This window comes from Dermacentor silvarum, unplaced genomic scaffold (assembly GCF_013339745.2).
Source record: "Dermacentor silvarum isolate Dsil-2018 unplaced genomic scaffold, BIME_Dsil_1.4 Seq837, whole genome shotgun sequence".
NCBI lineage: Eukaryota > Metazoa > Arthropoda > Arachnida > Ixodida > Ixodidae > Dermacentor > Dermacentor silvarum.
Window position 1 is genome coordinate 31,043 of NW_023606852.1, and position 22,113 is coordinate 53,155.

Here is a 22,113-nt window from a genome sequence, read left to right on the forward strand (position 1 = left end):
AGCAGAAAATAAATGTTTAGGAATCTCAACATAAACCAGTTCATGTGATGAATATTTCTGCCTTATGGTGCTTTCATATAGAATTAAGTGTGACAGCCTTATGGTATGGGTCAGAAGAATTAGATAGATACAAGGTTAACGAACAATGAGATACAGTGGCATGATGCCCACCTTTGCACTGTTTGGCCAGTATTTCTGGCCAGGCAGCCATTCCATAGAGGGAGAGGATCACCAAATATGCAAGTACAATGAAGTTGGCAGTTTCTCAAGGTACCATGACTGCAGTAGAAGGCTTTTTCACTGTCTTTTACATATTTGCATTCACCTCTTTGTACATAAAAATAATGTTTTAACATAATTTTTGTGCAGAAACACTGGGATTGAAATTTTTGAAAAAAGTTGCAATCTACGTTGCACCTTTCTCTAATAGAAATTAGCATGAACAGTGAAAACAGCAGATGATTTCTTTGCCTGAAAAAGGAAAATGCAATTTTCTATTGCAAGCAGGGACAGCACCACGATTTGTCTGTTAAAAATAGGGGGGGGGGGGGGGGGGTCAAGCATGATTTTATTTTCATTGGGATGCAGGATATAGGGCCTAGACAATTATCACAACAGGTGAAATGCTTTAGTTTTGGATGGCCACAAATATCATATTAGATAGTTATATGTTAAGTTCAGCAGATCACCATCAAGGAAGCTGAATGGCGCACTTCAGAACATGGACAAGGCAAACATGCTCCTGTAGAATGCTGTTTCATGATTGGCATGAGTACCCTAAAGTTGATATTTACTTCTGAATGCTTCTGATTCACCAGGCTGCAAAAGTTCAGTTTTCACTTTTTTTCTCACTACCTTTGCTTGTGCCACTTAACCTTTCTTTCTTCAGTTCTTGGTGTTGGTTGTCTGCTTTCTTGCTGAGTATAACACAAACAGTGGCTTTATATTATACGACCTTAGTTCCAACTCTTCCTTTCTACTGCATCCTTACTGAAGAAGCACCACATCAATTTGATTTATTTTGGCCCGCTGTATGGGGTTTCATATCGGCACATCGGCATGTTCTGAAATGTGTGCACTTCGTGTGTACATAGCAAGGCTCAGCTAACCTGAACATCAGATGGCACTCCTTGATGGTTTGATGGGGGCTAGAGGGTTGGCTGGCTCTTCTTAAGCCACCCCAGATTTCAAGCATTTGTTCATTTTTATGATTTCCAAGGCTAATTTTTCCAGAGAGAGAGAGAGAGAGAGAGAGAAATTTAATCAACACAAATTCATGTATGCTCCTCAGATGCTGCAGGGTCCCAAATGCTGAGTTATGTTTGTTTGGTACACACTAAAGCCTTTCTTTTGTTTGTGCTTGTACATTGTTGATTGTACCATTTGGCAGTTTTATATGCTGCACTGATTTGATATTTTTTCATACTATCTCAAGTTTTTTAGTGTGCCATTCACATGTTCAAAGCAAACTGTTGGCCTTGTCAGTGCTGTAGCCAGAACTTTTCTTGAGAGGGCAAATGGTGGAAGGAGGAAACATGTGTACAAATCTTGAGGAAACAGGAGATGAGGCAGGGTTGGAGATATTTTGGTGGAGAGCTTCAGCATGATTAGCTGACCGCTTGCTATGCCCCTGAGCCTTGTCCACAGGAAAGGCTCCAATCAAAGTGGCACCTTCAGAACCAGTATTACATGTTATATTTTGGCTTAACATACACACACACACACACACACCCTCCCCCCAAGAAAACAGTGCAGCCAAGTGCAGTTGTCTTACCGTACTCTTTGCACCAATGCAGTGCAATGCCTCATCCACATCCTTCTTACCACCACATGTGCTAAGACATTGCCAAAAAACCAGGGGTCTACAGCACATCAGCTTTGCAGCCTGGTAGAGTCATTTCAAGCCTGTAGACAAAGCAAAACAATGTAGTATTTGGTAAAATGACATCTTAACAGAACCACAACACACCATCTCACTAACTCCATGCAGCACAGTGAAGGCAATGGGCCCCCTCAGCAAACGGGGGATTAAGATTGAGGGTATGTCTCAAAGGCACAAGGAGGGGTCACCAACTGTTAGCTGCTAATCTGCCTGTGGTCCTTCCTTTAACTAGAGTCCTGTATAGGATGATTAGCAGTGGATGGTGGATGAACCTTGCCTCTAGTTCTCAAACCCAATTGGCTAACGTGAACCATAGCTTTCACTACTCTGCACAAAGTTGGTGAGAGAGTATAAATAAGTCGAGATGTGCAGATATTTTAAAACTTCAGATAATGAATTGAATATATTCCTATTTGATCTGATGGTCGAATTTAATAGTTAATATTAGAAACACTGAATGTTCATCGAATAGTATTAGAAAAATCAGCACTGCTGCGAAAGCAATCAAAAAAGAAGAAACCAAAACAAGGAGCTCCTTTTTCTTGTTTCCATCCTTGAGCAATATTTGAGTCTAATGCATAGCTCAAGCTTTTCATACCACTGTTGGCACAGTAATTATCTATGGCAATGTTGCTGCTTGATCCTCACGCAACACTGATGCTCATGCGGCAACAGTCCGACATTATCATATGGTTAGGGGGGCTTAGTTTATCTATTGCATTCTATCGCGGAGCTTTCGTGTGTGTGTGTGTGTGTTCGTGAAGCTACCATTTTGCTTATTTTAATTTCAATGCCCAACTTTTATTTAATAGGAGATCATAAAATAGCATCTTAACTACTATACAAGGTGATTCTGAGAACACTTTAAGTAATTTTTAAAAACTGCCTGTGGCAGATAGCAGAATTCTAGTCCTTGAGCTGGTCCACTCGAAGAGGCAGACATTACTCGCACGGTAAATCGAAATGTGTAATGAACTAATTAACAAAACTTCACTAATTAAGTTTAGCTAATTACCTTACAACACACATTGCAATTTACAAATTGTAGCCGGTGAGATTGCAAGGCATATTCACTTAAAAAGAAATCTGTGGATGACACCATTTTCGAGACATGCGCCATCAAACTTGCAGTAAAACTGCACTGTCATTACACTCAAGTTTATAACAAAATGCTGTTATATTGATTGAAGCACAAAATTAACTGGATCACCAATGTATTTCTTCGCAAAGTTTGTGAATTCTAGAAACTGGAGTCTAGAAACTGAATTCTAGTTCTAGAAATTGGAGTCATCTGAGAATTTGTTCCAAGTGGATCCAACTTGCGAATTCCCCCCCCCCCCGGCTACAATTTGTAAATGGCAATATGTGCTGCGAAGCAATTAGTAAAAAGGTTAATTGGCAAATTTTGGTTAATTAGGTGATTATGCATTTCCATTTTCTGTGCAAATAATGTCCGTCCGTTTGAACAATCCAGCTCAAGGATTAGAATTGTGCCATCTGCCACAGGTGCTTTTTAAAAATTGGTTAATGTCTTTGCAGAAACACTCAGTATAGTCACTGCTACATATATAAGAACTTACTTCTGTGCACAGTGAAAAAATAACACCTCAAACTAAACTTCATAGTCACTCATGTATAGGAGCTTATTTCAGTGCATAGCTTTTTTTTTTTTTTTTTTGAAATTTATGAATCTTTCAAATGAAGTGCTGCAGAACCCGACCGCTGTAATGAAAGAAGTTGTCTTAGTATTCAATTCATATTCCATTTAATTTCAAAAATTACTATCTATACAGCTCATACACAAGTTGACCTAGGAGAGCTTCTTTCAGACATATTCCCCCAGCTAAACTACCCCTGGATGATGAAATGCGTAGAATTTAGTTTGGAGGGTGCAAGTACAGGCATGCACACATTTGGCAACATGCTTTAAGTGCATTTTCACTTCTCCAACAGTAAGAGCACACATTTTCTTCTTCTTCTTTCTGGGGTTTTACGTGTCAAAACCAGCTCTGATTATGAGGCACGCCGTAGTGGAGGGCTCCGGATTAATTTTGACCACCTGGGCTTCTTTAACGTGCACTACAACGCAAGCACACGGGCGTTTTTGCATTTTGCCTACATCGAAATGCGGCCGCCGCGGCCGGAATTCGATCCCGCTACCTCGTGCTCAGCAGCGCAGCGCCTTAGCTGACTGAGCCACCCCGGCGGGTAGCACACACTTTCAGGCCACAGTTGCACACACACATGCTAGCAAGAGCAGACATCTTCTCATGAACATGCAAGTTTGATTGGCACCCATTTTTGCTACACAAGTCAACTTTGTGTTTTGCTTGCTCACGCTAACTGTAGGTAACTGCATCTTTGTCCTTGGCATAAACTTTAGGCGTTTGCGAATAGTGATTTTTGAGACCGAATCGAATAGTACCAGAATCGAATCAAATATTGAATACTTTTTGAATAATGAATAGCTATAATCACAATTAATATAAAACAATGTTCATATCTCAGTATTCTTAAAGCAAGCAATTTTCTTCATTACATAGTACATTATGAAGCGCTGTTTATTAAAAGCACAAATGGAACATTAGGAGCAATCAAGTAGTTTCTTCGAATGCACAGGGCCCTTCAGAAAGTGCAAATGATCACTGTACAGCCTGTAAAGTATGGCTACCTAAGTGACGTAGCCTGCTCCACTACAGAAGTTGTTTTATGTGTATACTATACCCGCGGGATTGAAAATTTACCGTACTATTGCTCCGATTTTATATTTACTTTGGTGCAGTTGACGTTTTGAAATATTGGAAAAATATTTGCATTTACATATAGTGACTATTTGATTTGAAGACCGAATAGAATAGGACACTATTCGATTCATTATTCGAAAGTTTCGAATATTCGTACACCCCTAATAAATTTAAAGTACCTAAGCGTTAGCAAAAACAAGCAGATCTAATAGTTGAATAACCTTGGTGAAACACAGCAGTTCAGCACGTCCATGACTACCTGGATGGTGACAACAGCCTCAGTTTGTTAGTGCTGTAGCTGCATTGTTACAGATAAGTTTTACAGAAGTCCGTGCTGCTGAGGAACTATATGAATTCATTTTTAAATTCTGTACCTCAGAAACTGCTAACTTGATAAATGTTTCAAGTATGTGATGACTAGCTAGCTTGATGCAGGTTTCCCGACAGGCAACTTAAACAGGCACAAAATAAGGTGAACTGCTGTAGGATGTGCTAAATAAAGTTCCAGCTGACAAGCCTGCATGCACTCGAGCACTGACCACACCAGCACACTGCACCTGCGAATTGAGCCAAACAATCTCATTGAGCCACTCACAACCTTACCAGCATGCTACAATACACTCCACGTAATAAACCTCAGTTACTGCACCACACTGCACTTTAAAAAACAAATCGGTCAAATAAAGGATTACTTGCCTGAAGAGGTTGCTCTCAACCTTTTTTAAGTTTCAAGGTGGACAGTGCTCTGCCTTTCTTAGTGAACACAGAGATTTACTCATTTGCCCATCATACACAACTACTTCAACATTCACCATCTCCCAACCTGTGCTATGACAAATAGAGTGAAGAAAAAAAAATGCATGCTTCACCCACTAGTCCGCCATGATGCTGAGAAGCTAGTCAACAAAGCAGGTTATTGGAACTTAAAAACATTTATTCTGAGTGGCTGTACACAGAAATAAATATGACAACTGTGCCTTGAAATCCCTGTGATGCAGACAAAACACTGCCCAGTACTTCTAAAAAAAAAGTATCGCTTTATAAACACGAATGTACACTGCATCCCAAGATGCCTCTGTGTATATATATTGCACATATAGCACAATAAGCAAAGCAAAAATTTTAGGAAGGTACTTGACATTGCATGGTCACACAGCTGTGAGCTTGACCATGTACATAAGCACCAGTGAACAGCCAGCAGCTTACGTTAATGAGGTGACAGGTTCTTTGTCCAAACAGCAGGTGCAAAAATCAAGGGAAGAAAAAAAGCATGCGATAGCAGGGGGTGGTCACACTAGATGACAGCAGCTAGTTTTTCAGACTGCACTATCAATTCCCATTTTTACTGTAGGCCTTCATTTCTTTGTCTCTGCCCTATGCATGGAGCAAAACTACCCACGAATGTATGAACACAAATGGATACAAAACCCATGTGCTTTCTCCATAGTCCACATATTTTATTCCACATCTGCACTGTTAAATGCAGATTGCCATCATTAAGGTAGATGAGAAAATGTGGCTATGATAATTAATGTAGCATTACAGGAGATGTCCTCTCTCCCGGGTTCGGCACATTCCGCTGACGCACTGAAGACAGACTACAAAACTTCAACCGTGTTCACAGAAACCTAAAGTACTTGATGAAAATAACTGGGAATTCTTTCCATCCATTCAAGGCATATACACATACTTATATGTATGGAGAAAAAAGAATCAAGTTCTAGGCAAATGGTAAACTTAAAAGTCCCTTTAATTCAACCAAATACTCCTGCTCCATGAGCATGATATCAATGTACTGTTCACACTGGTGACAATGCATTCACAAACAGTGCCTTAGGTGCTTCAATAGCTTGGTCATGACAGGAAGAAAGAAGAATCCATTCATTTTCAGTCATTCTAACCGCACATAAAAACTTAAGGAGTCCAGTCTCATATAACAATGTTGCATGATGAACAGTATGTGAACAATGAAACTTTTGAACAGCACACTGAGAGTCCCCCTTCAATGTTTGATTTTATAAATAGCATCAATGTCTTCAATTAACATCTTAATGTCACTAGTGACAGGCAGTAAGACTGCCAAATCATGCCAGATTTAACATCTTAATGTCGCTAGTGATAGGCAATAAGACTGCGAAATCATGTCAGATGGTTAGTTTTGCCTCACGCACACTTTAGTGAAACCATTAAGTCGAGATGATGCATGAAAAGTGCCAAGAAGTATGAAAGCTAGTAGCACTTCTATTAGATTGCTTTGACCAAAGCGATTCACAAATAGCAGTAAGCATATATTGAATATACTGCAAGCCCTGTACATCACAGGTGCTTCTAATCAAGCTAATTTTTTTCAGAAACTGTCCAGACAGTGCATCTAATTACAATGCATATCTACATCTGCATGTGTGTTTCCAAATACAGATAGAAGTTCATTATCTATATTTACGCACTGTACAACTTCAAACATCTTTTACTTGCATAACTGTCACCACCACCATCAAACATAGCAGCACACACACAACATTTGTGAGGAAACGACACTAAAAAGATGAAGATAGATGAATAAGACATGACAGAAGCCACCAGATTAAGAGAGCCACTCTGCCTTACTTAATCAGCAAGCACAACTGTTCAACAGTAAAAACATGAAACGGAGGTGAAAAAAAAAAGTAAACAATGCCATGACCCACACAGCACATTACTGAAGTTTCATGAAAAATAAAAGTCAAAACAAGGATAAAACAGAAATTCCAGTGAATATGCATAAAGATGCTGACTAGTACATAGCATAACTTAAATGATGAGGTGTTGTTTATATTTACAAACAGCAATAATGTCAAAGCTTGATAAAACTGAAAACTTGCTCTTCCTACCTGCACAAACAGCTAAAGCACACACAAAGGCACACACTAAGGTGTTTGCTTTTGTCCACTTTCAAGACAAGAACTATGTGCACACCAATGTGCTAGCTATGCTGGCACCTCCTGCCAAGGATGTAAAAAAAAAAAAAAAAAAAAAAGGGCAACTTTCTCAAACAGCAAACCAACATAAAGACTTCTGTCATACTCCGTGTCATGAAGAAAACAATGCCAAATGTCTTCCAACCAAGCGCACTGGTCACACAGCAAGCAGTCAGTGTGTTCAGAACAGTTGTCGTTCATGTGCCAGATGAAAAAAATTTTCACACTATCAATCAACTCGCATCAGCATCGCACACAACCACGTCCACCAAGCAGCACTCACAGAAAACAGGAAAGATGAAAAATAAAAGAAGAAAATTGGCAATTCTACAACAGCTGGTGTCCGGGAGATGCTTAGCAAACTGCACCACACAGCTTCACAACACCCAATGAGTCCTCCAGTGCACTTCCCCCGGTGCTGTGGGGCTCGTTGTTGGCATTGCACAGGCGACAGAGGGGCCAGATTAGAGGTTCAGCATGCGCCGAGCTGTCTTAGTTCTGCGTGATGCAGCACGCTCTGGGGGTATGCTGGCAGGTGTGGTCTTCTTTTCTGCGGTGTCACCAGTTGGCTTGCCCTTGGTCCTGTGCGCACTGTCAATGATGGCCTCCAGGCAGCGGCCAAACTCCTCCAGCACTGAGCGCTCCATTTCGGCAAAGGGCCTCTTGAGACGCTCGGCCTCATCGGCACGTGCAAGCAGGCACTGGCAGGTGGCCTCCACCACTTCCTGGGTGATGAATGCAAACGGCAGCCTGCAGACAGAACCATGAAAGTTTGTAGAGTGAGTGATTGCGATAACACTCATTCTCAGCCTGCACAAGAAGCCAATCAATGAACATGAGGCTGTTTGTGAAGCTGCATCAAAATGAAGAAATTAAAACAAGTGAAATGCTTTGGCCTTCATGGTATGTAACAAAACAGAGTCATGCGAGTTGTTGTAAATCCGCTTTGTAATACAGCACAAAGAGCAACAAGTACGAAACAGTCACATTGCTTCTCTCTTTTTTGTTCTTGTCACTTGGTGTGCTGCATTACACAATGAAATTCTATGGCGCAGCACTTTTGTTTTGGTATTTTAAAACCAGACTTGAAGCTCAATGTGAAACCTAAATTGTGATGTGAGGTATTATGGTAGTTGTTCAACAGCTACCATAATACTTCAAAAAAAAAATTTAAAAAAAATAAACTAGAAATGTACCAGTTAGGAGGATCTTGGGCAAGGAGACATAAACTCTCCATTAATATTTACTGCACGACTGAAGTACTCAAGATGCTCGATTAGGAGGGGTCAGGTTAAAGATTAACGAGGAATGTCCCAGCAACCAGTGTTTTGCAGAATTTGTCCCCTTGTTGAACAAATGCAAAACTCGACTAGATAAGCTCTACATGAAACTTGACTTCTGATTGTCAAATGATTTTTTTTTTTTTTTTTCACATTGAATACTATGTTCTGACAGCTATACATTCTCAACAAAATGCTTTAGCCGATATGCCGATGTTAGCCGATAGTTTAGCCGATGATAAACTCAGTATATCAGCAGAGCATTTGTCACTGAAAACTGTGCCATTGAAAACTTGACAGGTTAAAGTCTGTGCGTGATGGTGAAAATGGTGCTGACTTACAGTGCCAGACAGGCCTTACATTGCACGCTGTTGCCACGACAAAGCACAAAAATTGCAAGCGGAATATAAATGCTCAGTCAAATATAGATATGCACCTCCCTATTATTTAAGAAGGCTTCAGAAATTTCTTGTGCCTGGCAGTTTCATTGCTTAAAGAGGTCCTGAACCACTCCTCGGGGTGGTGAAAAAAATGCAGTGTGCAGATAGCATACGCTGCTGTGAACATCTCAGCCAAATTTTCCAGTTGTGCGCAGCACGTGGAGCTCGCAAAGGGAGTGCGAAGTCACCTTTTCTCAAAAAACCCTGTTTTCAACAGAAGACTTCCCTTTACTCTTTCGGGGTGCTCTATTTCGGCTGCTATTAAACAATAGCTGACATCAATCAAAAAGGGCGTTTGGATCAGTGCAGTTCTTCCTACTGTTACTGTGTATATTTATTGACGCAGCTTAATAAGCACGTTGAAGTAAGTTAAATTCTGCTTTCGAATTTCGATAAGATACGCATACTTCCATTCCGGAAAAAGCCAACTATCCTCTACTCACGCTTGGCTGCAGCCACCCCTGAACGAAATAAACTTTGGCCAGACTGCTTATTGGAGTAGTAGCCATCAGATCTTGCTAATTTTGATTAGGTTTGAACACTCAAGAAGCCCTGAATCACGCAAAACTTAGTCAGACCACACACACGTTTGCCAGTGCGCGCTCACTCCTTGCCGCTCCTGTCTAGACGCCTTGGCAGACTTCGCTTCGGATTGAGCTATTGACAGCGCTTCAAAATGCAAAAGTTGGATGTGGCTACTATCCGTTGGTCAAGCTGGTGCAGGAAAAAGCTGGTCCACACCACACAGCCTGGCCAGACTGGAGCATATGAGCGTGAGTGCATACTCAAGCCCTGTCGTGCCCAAAGCAAACGCTGGGCACACACACTACAGTTGCATGTAGCTATGTTGCATAAATACCGTGACTGCTGTGGCGTGTCATGACCAGTCTACTCGATCCGGACAACCCATTTGGTGCATCGCAGGCGGCAAAATCGGAAATAGTACCATCTACGTAAACATCCAAAAACAAACTTGAACTGCGAGCCACAGTGACGTTCAGTAGGCGTAGCGTTGTGGTTACACCCCGCTCCGCCATAACCTTCACAGTGCAACACATTCAAGAAGGAATGGGAGCACAGTGAAGTGGATCATAGGTGACCTTTGATTGCCAATAACCCCGCTTCTGCTAAACGCATTGAAGTATTTTTTGAGGCAAAGTATTCCTCAAATAGTCTATTTTACTTCAAGTGCATTTCTCGACTTTGATAAAAGTGGTTCAGGGCCTTAAGGTGATTTCTGACCAAGTATTCGTGAAGTACATACTATATAGGACACACAGTCATACTAAGAGCCCTGAACAACCCCTTTTCCCTGGCATGCACCTTGTCAGCCATGGGCGGCATCTCCGGAATTGTTTTTGGATCACAGTGACTTTACCAGCAATTTGCGGTTGCCGATTTCAGCTGCTTCAGGAACTTGCTCAAAGCCAATACCCCCTCCTAGTGTCCTTCCACCATCAAAAACTTCCAACAGAAATTTCGGAGACCAACAAGTGAATCTTTTTCACAAATAGAATTTATTTTTCATAAGGTATGACTAAACATTTTCAAATGAAAAGCCTAATAACGAACCCAAATTCGTAAATTTTATGAATAATTTGGGAGGATAGGCAGGTATGGGCCCAGTACACAGATGCTTGTCAGTCTCCTCTTTAGTCGAAATTACAGTTGATAATCTTTTGACAGGAAGCTAATCAACTTAACCATTTGGTGGCGGCATCATAAAGTTTGTTTCCTGGTGCACGCAATTTGTGCCATCTCACTTTCTGTCCACATCATCTTTCGAAGACAGCTTCATGCTGCCTCCTGCGTGCACGTGAGGCTTTCTGCGTTTCATGCATATGTCATTGCTCCTCTGCAGCCCAAAAAGTATGTGGGTATTTATAAACTGCAACATTCCATCCAAATTTCACATGAAAACCTCAGAATTTTTTAACCGCACAACCTTACATGTGGCGCAACGCGCGAGCCTGCATCTGAGGATGGCTTTGTCTTGTAACAGTGTGCTTGCGGTGATCCAGAATCTAGCTGCTCCAGTTCCACGGTTGCATGCCAGCATCGATGAACAGTGTAGCAAATGAAGCTAAAATAAAGGCTTCCCAAGGATGTATGTCAAGTATGTCGGTTTTTATGACAAATTTATTCATTATTTAATTATGTACGAGCTGCATTCAAGAAATTCAGGCACAAATTTATGAAAACAGGTGCAGTCCTCACCCGAGAATATACAGCATATTGAGAGGTGCATGTAAAATAATGGCTTCAATATGCTAATTTCATTTTTTAATATAATCTGAATTTTATATTCCTTGCTTTTTTTTGTTTTGTTTCTTTTAGTGCGAGTTGATGGGTTAGTACAATCACCGACCAATAAATCTGACAGCGTCGTGGCCCTGCCAGTGGATAGATGCAAAGATTGATCGAAATTTCGGACTCCACATAGTGCGCCGTTTGATAATTTGGATTACGCCTGCACGAGCGCAGGCTCTTTAACATGCACCCAATGCACCACGGTGCACAGGAGTTTTTGCATTTCGCCCCAAACGAAATGTTACCACTGCACCCGCGACCTCGCACTTAGCAGCACAACACCATAGCCACTAAGCTGGGTAGTACCAACCACCTCGAAACCTAAAGTAGCGAAGCTTAGTCTATCCAGTAGTCACCAAATGCGCCCAAACCAGCCAAGTCAAGCCACTAAAGGCCACATTTGTGGTTTGTCGTGTGCGTACTGTGCATAGTGTTCATTTATGTGTGAAAGAGCAACATGGTCCCGGGAGACTTCCTTGACTGCCATTGAAAAACAGACTTTCCAATAAACATTCTGCCAGCACCATATCTCATCATATTCAAACAAGCTGTAAAGCAATGCCATAGGCAATATACTGACGTTAAAAATACAGGAAACATTCAATGACATGCACTTGCAATGGCCCACTAAGTCAGTGTATGCTAAATATAAAATCCTAGGCTTATATTCAATTGAAAATAAACGTTCTAACAACAACAAATAAACGTTCTAACAATTGAGAATAAGGCATAACATGTGCGATATACTGGGCACTACAGGGTTGAAAGCATTTATGCATTCCAACTTCACGCAGGTAGTGAGATGCACAGCTTCCTTTAATAGGGACCATCCACCAATGGCTTTTAAGACAGTGATGACCATGCCTTCCATCACTGTTTAACCCTTTAAATGCCATGGACGATTATTACTCGGTTATCATTTTTTTTTTTTTTTTGCAGAAAGTGACAAGGACGACTGTCTCGTCCATGTGCTTGGGCACTCTTTCCAAGTGCTGGTAACGGGCCGGACTTGTTCAATCCATTTTGACGTTCTGGCGAGTGCCCTTTTTGGCCCCGCAGAAGGCCTGCAGGCTCCATTCCTCTGGCAGATATGGCAGATGTTTAAAAATGGCAGCTGCCAGTCATGTGTTACCGTGCCCGTCGCGAAGGCACGGCTTTCATTTGATTTAGTTGTCAAACTGCGATGATAATTTGCTTCCGTATAAAAGCATTGGCAGTGATGGCAGTGTTTTCAGTGCTATAGACACATCCGGTGACTGTGAAGTCGCCGACTATGACGTTAGCATCATAGCATGAGCGGTCCACTCAGGCGTGGACGTTCTTCAGAAACAGACCTTACTCGTATGACATCATGCCACTTTGTAGACATTATCTCATCTGCAGCAGGCAAGGAACGTCAAGCAAGGCGGTTGAAAATGTCAAAGGAACACTAGCAATAGAGTCCACAAAAGAAACACGCTTCTGATGCAAATAATGCGGTGTGGGAATTGGCCTCATACCGTGTCTTGAAGTCTATCATACGAAAGCAACTCTCTACACAGTCTACAGTAAACTCTCAGTTGTACGAACGTCGGTTTAATGAATATTTCAGAATAACAAACTTTTAGAAAATCCCCAGCGGTATTTCTATGCATTCTATACAAAAATCTTTCAGTTAAACGAATTTCTGAATAGCGAATAGTATTTCAGTTGAACAAACAACATTCAGCTGGTGACACCAGCTGGATGTTGTTCAGCTGGTGTCAACACTTCATGAAAACACTTCGTTTGAAGACTATGAGCAGTGCGATAGTGAACTCGTTACCTGTGCTGAACTATCAGATGCAATGGCAGAGGCAGACTCAAATCCCACAACTCTAGCCGAGTCTGTAGGATGCCTTGGAAAGTTGCGTGACTTTGTGTCTCCGCAACAAGCTGTGCCAGAGGAAGTGCACAAAAAACATAGACTCTCTGGACAGCTTTGTTACTTCTTGCGCTTTAAGAGCACCAGTGCAAATGAAAATGACTTTTTTTCAAAATGAGATAGGCAGCAATGTAACTGTTACGCTCCATAAATTGCACTTCACACTTTTGACTCAATGTCTGCTGTGCCCTATGCTGCTCCATATTCTAGTGAATATTCAGTTAAGTGAACTTTCATTTAAGTGAACTATTTCCTTGGGTCCCTTGAAGTTCACTCAAGTGAGAGTTCACTGTAATACTCCGTAGCCACTCTTCAAGAATGTATAATTTTTTTTTTTCATTTGCAAGCCTTTCTCAACAAATGTTTCTTCTAAAGTATACTTGTAGCATCGAGCGGCTGCGACAAAACGGGACACTTTGGGTGAATCAGTAACTACAGTATGTGGAAATTTTTCTAATCTGAGCAAACTTATGACGTTCATCATCAGCCGCAGGGCATGCACGTGTTGTGAAGTACTACTGTGTTGTGCATGTAATGTGAAGACACCTACATCATTCTAACGCATAGTCTACCATGCTATGTCTACATTAGCCTCCTGTATGAGACCGATGGCGTGGCTCAACACAGCGATCATTGCGGTTGGTAAACAAGCGTGATAAAAATGAGATTTGTGCTTCAGCAGCATTGCCTCTTTGCTCCGTAAAGCAGTAATATCCAAAGGGGATCACATAAAAAGAATGCGGCGGCTATTTGTAAGGACACAGTTTCCATGATAAAAAAAAACGGATGACCGCATCGTAGAGTTCAAGCCAAACAATATCGAAAAAGAACTCTTCCTATCCCCTCGTGGCTCGTACAGTTTGAATCACGTTTGTCTAGAGTGGTAAATGGGCCGATTTAGTACTCTTTCACACCAGCTATCTGCAGGGGGTTGTGCGACCAAGCTGGTCGCAAATATTCTGTTATCCTCAAGTCCCCAATAGTCACAAATGGCCGCGTTTGGTCAAAAAGCGACTGTTTTAGATCAATTGCTCACTGCTCGATTTTCCGGTCGCGCGACTGGAAAATCAAGCAGCAGGCATTTTTCGACCAAAAGCGACCATTTGTGAATACAGTAAAACCTTGTTCATTTGAATTTCACGAGACCGAAAAAAAGTGTCTAAATTAACCAAATGTCAAATTATTGAGGGTATCTAGAAAACAACAAACAAATGCTTACTACATCAACACTTTTATATTTACCGAATGATTTATTAAATCGCGTTTCTATTTTGCCCCAAAACAATGCGGAAGTCGTCTTCTCGTGACTGATTAGTGCTCGCAGTGGCAAATTCCTCACGACTTCATACGCAGCACAGTCATGGCGCACATTCTCATCCAAAGTATGCTTTTCCCTCGAGCGCACACCGTAATTATTTTTTTGCCAATGAGCTAGTCGCCAACAGATCATCCATCGATGCTTGCAGCCACGCGGGCCTTATCTTGAAAGCGACCTGCGATGGGGACACAGTACGCCGAGGGCTAATAGCTTTGTGTGCGCTGTGTTCTCGCCGCTTAGTTCACGTTGAAGCGAGAGGCAGCACAAAGGTCAATTCGCTTGCTGTTGCGCCGCACTTTCCGACTCCAGCGTTTTGACAGCGGGTGTGTGTGGTCATCGAGTGAGATGTGTTCACGTTTGCTTTTGCACACGACACCACACTTGTTAACTTAGTAAGCGAATGTTTACACAATTATACGGCCGATAAAACTACTATCCTTGCTTTGTATAGCTGTCTACTAATTTGCTATCGCAATTGATGCTTCCCCTTTCATGCAAAACTGCAACTTTTTATAGAAATACACAACTGATCTCCGAGGCTTATTGTAGGCTCAAACACGCACGTATACATTATGCCCAGTGCTCTGTCCGTCTTGCCAGCCATGGAACCTCCGGCCATGCCAAGTTAAATCATTTCAGTAAGTCTCACAGAACTGTTTCCAACGCAGAAGAAGTCGTGTAATACTAAATAGACCGCGCGAGCCCAAAAACAAACATCAGAAACTGCCACCGACCCTACAACTGGCATACAACACAGACCGTTCACCCAAGCCAGCATGCCGATGACTCATAGATGGCACCTGGCGCCACTGCCTACTAAATACGGCGGCGCCCATGAAAAAAACGGTATATATAGGCCTTTGAGCCACTCCTTTCAATGTAAAGATTTATCAATCAATCATTAACAGTGCTACACGATGTCCGCTGCTGAAAGGCACAACTGGATGGGCATAATTTAGCAAAGTATTGGCGTTTGACAAACACTGAAATTACCTATTCTCCACACTACACATTGCGTAAGCAACAGACGAAATACACAAGCCTAGCTTCTGGTGGAAGGTCACTTTCAAGAGTTGTGGAGCTGCAAAGTTGTTACATCCTCAGCATGTCACAACACTATTATACACAGAACAAGCCGTAAAGTTATTTCACCTTTCCCCTGTGACCGACACTGGAGCCGGCCGCATGGGCAGGTCACAGGCTGACATCTTGGTTCGAGCAGCAGCTTGCTGTTGCACACGCACTTCAGCTGCATCTGCCAACTGCATCAATGTCTTGCGCTCCGAGCTGTCTTCAAAGTTCTTGCAGCCAACACATTTACACATACTGCTGCAAAGGATTTTGGCCTGTAACGATAAAGAAAACATGGGTCACTGCAAGCATTTTCACATGCATGGGTGAGGTGAAATATGGACTCGAAGAACAAGCTAATACACTGAATGAAGTACTGCACTATTGATCTCCAAAGGCAACTCAGGTGCCCCGTAACATCACGAAATTTTTCACTAAGCACTTGACAGCCAGCTAACAACATCGCAGCGTAACACAAAAAACTACGGCATGCATACAGCATAAGATTAAAGCCCAACTTTAGTGGCTCATGGCTGCCTATGCAGAAAAAGAACTGCACATGCATGTAGAGTTTGAAATGTCACTGTGCATAACCGAAAAGTAGTGCAACTTCTAGGGTGCTGATTCCAGTGCAGCGGGGACAAGGCTATTACGCTACCAACTTGCTTGCAACGACATACTTGAGGCCCCAATATTGAATACCTCACAGTGCTGGTTTCTGGTGTCCCTACTAGCAGTACTAATCTACCACACTTTGACACGGATACCAACATATTAAATGCAAAGATAAAACTAGTCAGGCTAAAAACATTTAAATACCACAAAATTGGTTTTCATGCAGCCTCACGAGCACATGCTGAGGTTACATTAATCTTTCTCTTATTTCTCATTCTTTACAATAGGTTGGTAAATAGGGCAAGGCAGTCATACACTCAAATGTTGCTTGTTCATCTATTACCGTACGTAACTGCAGCAATGACTCTGCCCTGAACACAAATAACACAGCAAGTTGCAAGAAATGGGAGTATATTGCTAAACAATGTGGAATGTCCCACAGCCAAGTAAAGTGACATACAATATTACCCATGTAGGTTGCATGATGTATTCGAAATATTTCCCCATAATATGCAAAGTGGCATAATAGGGCAGTCGGCCTTCATGAGACCTATGCTGAAAAAGTAAACGTTCAGTGCTGATATAAATTTTATACAGGGTGCCAAATAAGTTGCTACACGCTGGAAGTTTCTTTCGACACCAGGATCTAGGATGCTTTGGAGAGAAAAATATACAGTACCACCCAAAACTCCGGAAATGGTATGAAAGCCAATTTACTGGTCATTAAGATTAGATGCTGAGAGTTATTAAATTCTGGGGTTTTACAAGACAAAACTACAATCCGATTATCAGGCATGCCGTAGTGGGAGAGACTGGATTAATTTTGACCACATCGGGCTCTTTTAATGTGCACCCACTGCATGGTACACAAGTGTTTTTTTGCATTTCACCCTATCAGAATGCGGCCGCCGCAGCTGGGATCGAACCAGAGATCTTGAGCTCAGCAGTGCAACGCTATAGACACTGAGCTACTGCAGCAGGCGCTGAGATAGTTGAGAAAGGGTAGCACACAGCTCTGACATCATGTACCTTTCTCTTGCAGGATGGGGCAAAGAAGGAAGTTTAGTGTACCAAGCGGTCAAATCCATCATAGTTGGAAGAGTGAATTCAGACTTTTTTAAAAACCTGTGAAATGATACCTAAACATATCCACAATCTCATTGGCACAATTTTATGTACATTAGTTGGCATAGTGCACAATAAAGTGAAGTTTCATTGACTTCAACTTGCAACCTTTACAGTCAAGTCTGCTTGCAACTTGCCTAATTCAGTAGTTCAAAACTCCCGCAAGCTGTTGACTACATGGCAACATGCAAAACCGGCCATGCTGCCAAGTTTGCATCAAAGCATTCACTCTACCACTATCACCTCGCAACAAACTCTACTAACGCCGACTCCCAAACTCTCTTAAACTCTCTGTACACAGTTTGGTGCACCTTAGATGAAGGTTGTGCACATTCAATGCCATAGCACTTTACTACAAAATTACCTGTATAATGAAGGAGGACAATGAACCCTGGTCAACGTGCTATCTTGTACATGTATTGTGAATACCACTACAGTCAAACCTCATAATAACTCAATAACGAAGTTGCATCGGCCATAAAAATACTTTTGGTACGTCCTATATTCGTTATAAGCATAAAGAGAAATATCAGAGGAAAAAAAAAAAGCGCAATCACATTTACGTAAAAAAAGAACGCAAGCTGTTGTGGTCGCCACCTATATTCTGTGAGCTGTCTGGTGGCGCCACCTGTGTCGGGGCAGGGATTGCGATGCGGCACTAAAGACACTTGATGTTGCGACGCTCAAGCGGGTAGACGTGTCTCTCCTTCGCATGCTGCGTCTGAGCCGCCTCAACACTCCACACGGTGTCAGAAGTGACCGAACGAATGCCTTCGTTCGCCTTCATCTATACAGAAGAGCGACACGGCAGAAGAAACCATGGCCAACGAGCATCAGACTTCCGATTCCAAGTGGCTCGGTATTTCTCTTCGGCAACCCGACGCGTTCGACTTCACCAATGCTGCGTCTTGGACAACATGGAAAACGCGTTATGGAGACTACGCAGCTGTCTCTGGAGTTTGCCACGCTTCAGCTGAAGTGCAAGTACGCTCACTTTTATAATGTATGGGCCCCGAAAGTCGTCCACTGCTCGATACTTTTTCGCTTTCTGCGGAAGAACTGCTATCCTACGAGACCGTCGTCCAGCGTTTCACGCAGCACTTTGTTCACCCTGCTAACGAGCTCTATGAATCTTCTCGCTTTCACAAGCGTACTCAAGAATCGGGCAAAAGCGTTGACGCTTACTACGCAGAACTGTGCAGACTAGTCAAGCGTTGCAACTACCCGTCGACCCAAATCGAAGAGTGTCTCGTGCGGGACCCATTCATAGTAGGCTTAAGAGACGCTCGTCTCTCGGATCAGTTGTGCTGTATCTCCAAGTTGACGCTAAAGAATGCTTGGACAATGGGAAGACGCCGACAAAGAAAAAGCGGCAAATGGAATTGCAGAAGGTTCCACGCCTGTTCAACTAGACGCAGCCAAACTTTGCAAAGCCCCTCGAAGCTCGGATGCCAGGCAGCGAGACGCGCCGCCCAGGGTGGAACGCTCCGGCGACGCTACTTGTTCTTTCTGCGGGCCTTGTTTGCATCCACGCTCAGAATGCTCAGCACATGCGTCGCTCTACAATCACTGTCGAAAGAAAGGACATTTCACTGTGGTATGTCGTTCCCGCAAAGCAAAGCCGACCAAGCTTGCTACTATTTGCCTGGATACTGTTGTGGTGCCTGAGAACGCCAAGTATGTGGACGTCAAGGTAGACAATTATAATGCCTCTTTCAAAGCCGACTCTGGTGCGGAAGTCTCAGCAGTGCCGGAAGGTTTCCCTACAGTGCCTCCACAGCTCGACCAAGTGGACAATCTGTTGACAGGTCCAGGAGGTCAACCGCTTTGAGTACTTGGATCGTACATCACCCAGCTCCTCTGGCAAGGGAAAACAAGTGCCCAGCGACTGTATGTGGTGCAGTCTCTCTCTACTCCACTACTAGGTTTCCCAGCACTTCAAGCACTCGACCTCGTCAGATTCCTAAGAGGCGTAGCGACCCCTCCGCCGCAGCACCATGCGGAACTGTTCAAAGGCCTCGGCATGCAGTATGTTCCAGGGAAACTACTAGCAACTGCGGACGCTCTCTCGAAGATGCTGCCCAATGTTGCGTCTCCTCTGGACACGGTAGAAGTATTTGCAACGGAAGTTGTTAACAACACATCCTCAACTTTGGCGTTGACTCCGCAAGACATCGAGAGAGCCCAAAGCATGGATGGTGAGTGTACATCCCTCATATCATACGCCCAACATGCTTGGCCTCAGAAGAAGAAGCTGCCATTGCACTCAACGAAGTATGCTGCCGTAGCTAACGAAATCACAGTCTTTGATGGTCTTCTGCTCAAAGGCCCATGCATAGTGGTTCCCACTTTCTTGAGACCTACAGTCCTGAATTTACTGCACGATTGTCATCAAGGTGTAAACCGGTGTAAAGCGAAAGCTAGAGAATCAGTGTGGTGGCTGGGGATTTCAGGAGTCCATTGTAGCCAGATGCGAGCAGTGTGCATATACTTGCATAAATCCAACAGAGACACTTATTTCCACACCTTTACCGGGTAGCCCAAGGGAAGTTCTTGGTATGGACCTCTTCCACAGTAAAGGACAAACATTTCTGCTTGTTGTGGATTACTACTCTCGCTTCCGCGAAGTTATTACCCTTCGATCGTCAACAGCTTCTACGGTCGTATTTACGGTCGTAGCTATAGGGACACACCAAGTGTGAATGGCTTCAGCCCCGCGCAATTCCTAATGGGCAGACAACTCGGGACTCGCATTCGCCAGACGAAACAGTTGCTGCAACCGGCTTGGCCTGCTAGAGACATTGTGGCAACAAGAGATGCAACTTACAAGAAGAAAAGTGAGTGCAACTTTAACCAGCGTCATCGGGTTAGGCCACTCCCAGCACTAGAAATGGGAGAACGAGTCTGGGTTCGACCTGAAGGAGTTTGAGCAACTGTGTTGAGTAAGGGCCAACGACCTCGCTGTTACATCGAGGAGACAGATCAAGGAACAGTCCTGCAGCGTAACCGGCGACACCTGTCGGGGTTCTCACAGGAGAATCAGACAGACCCTGAAGCGTCTACAGACACAACGCAGGTTACTTCATCTGCAGATTCGACAGCGGACATTCTAGGCGCTGCATCGACCAGAGTACCAGAGGTCGTTGGTGGCTCTGAAGACAGCAGTGTTGTGAGGACACGGAGTGGCCGCTGCGTAGTTCAGCCCGTGCGACTGAACTTGTAAGTGGTGCAACAAAAGCTACAAGTTCATAAAGGAAGGAGGTGTTGTGGTCGCCACCTATATTCTATGAGCTGTCTGGTGGAGCCACCTGTATCGGGGCAGGGATTGCGACGCGGCAATAAAGACACAAAGTTGCAACGCTCAAGCGGGTAGATGTGCCTCTCCTTCGCGTCCAAGCCGCCTCCAATGGGCCAGCAAAGGTCTCCTGCGAATTTTGATGGCCCGTCGGCGTCACGCTTTTCGCCGTGAAGCCACACACCAAAGCAACATTTCCATATAATGCGCACCTTGACTTTACTGTTAAACTTTTCTAATTTCTGGTGCAAGTTATATGCGCAAAGTACGGTACATATGAGCGCTCTGCATCGCTGTGAATATGCAACCATACAATGAATGTCATGACACAGGATTAGCATGCTGGCATGCAGACAGCGGTCCAACGAGCCAAGCCGCAGGCCAAAACATAGGACCTGTGTCCAGTACGTGTGCATTTTTGCTATTGCTGAGTTTTGCCGCCAACAGAATTTTTGGACATGGAGGGAACCGAACGTAGATCTGTAATTTGCTACTTTGGTTGTCAGTCTAGCCTGTGTGATGGCTTTCTTGATCGCCGATAAAGTCTACAAGTGCAAACATATTGACGGCGAGCTTGCAGCAACAGCTTGTCACCAGCCCCTTTGCCAGCCGTAATGCTTAGGACGCTAAGCCTAACCTAGCGCCGTTTTGTTGAAGAGTCGGCAACCAAAGTTGCGGTTTCGTGCCGGTCGACGTGACGGCTTTGTTATTCATGGCAGTCATGTTTACGGCATCGTGCACACAGGCCATGCCCAAAACTTTGTGCAGCGTACGAAATTTAGGTTATTATTATTTTAGTGCTAGGGGTAGGTGGCGGTGCCTCAGGGAAGTCCAAATAATCGCACAAGTCTGAAAGATCAGTCGGCGACTGCATTTGACATTTTTGTTATCAGAATAGTATATATTTTGAGGCACCTGAAAGCAAACATTTGCTTCGCTATAACCAATACCAAGTTGGATACCACATTTTCGATTTCATTATAGCAGTAAAATATCCCATTGAGAAAGTATGGCCAACCAAATTTTATACAGCAGACTTCCGTTTATTCGACTCTGATTAATTCGACCCCGACCGAAAGTCCCAGCCTGCGTCCATGCATTTCTATGGGCCCAAACTTTTATTACGATCCTAAAATTGGCCTTAACCAGTTAATTCGAACTTGACCAGTCAGC

The 22,113-nt window shown here is 43.2% G+C and overlaps 1 pseudogene; it reads right to left on the reverse strand.

Annotated features, from left to right (window-relative positions):
- Positions 1 to 7,177: 7,177 nt before the first annotated feature.
- Positions 7,178 to 22,113, reverse strand: part of LOC119435695 (protein lin-54 homolog) — a 96,311-nt pseudogene continuing 81,375 nt past the window's right edge.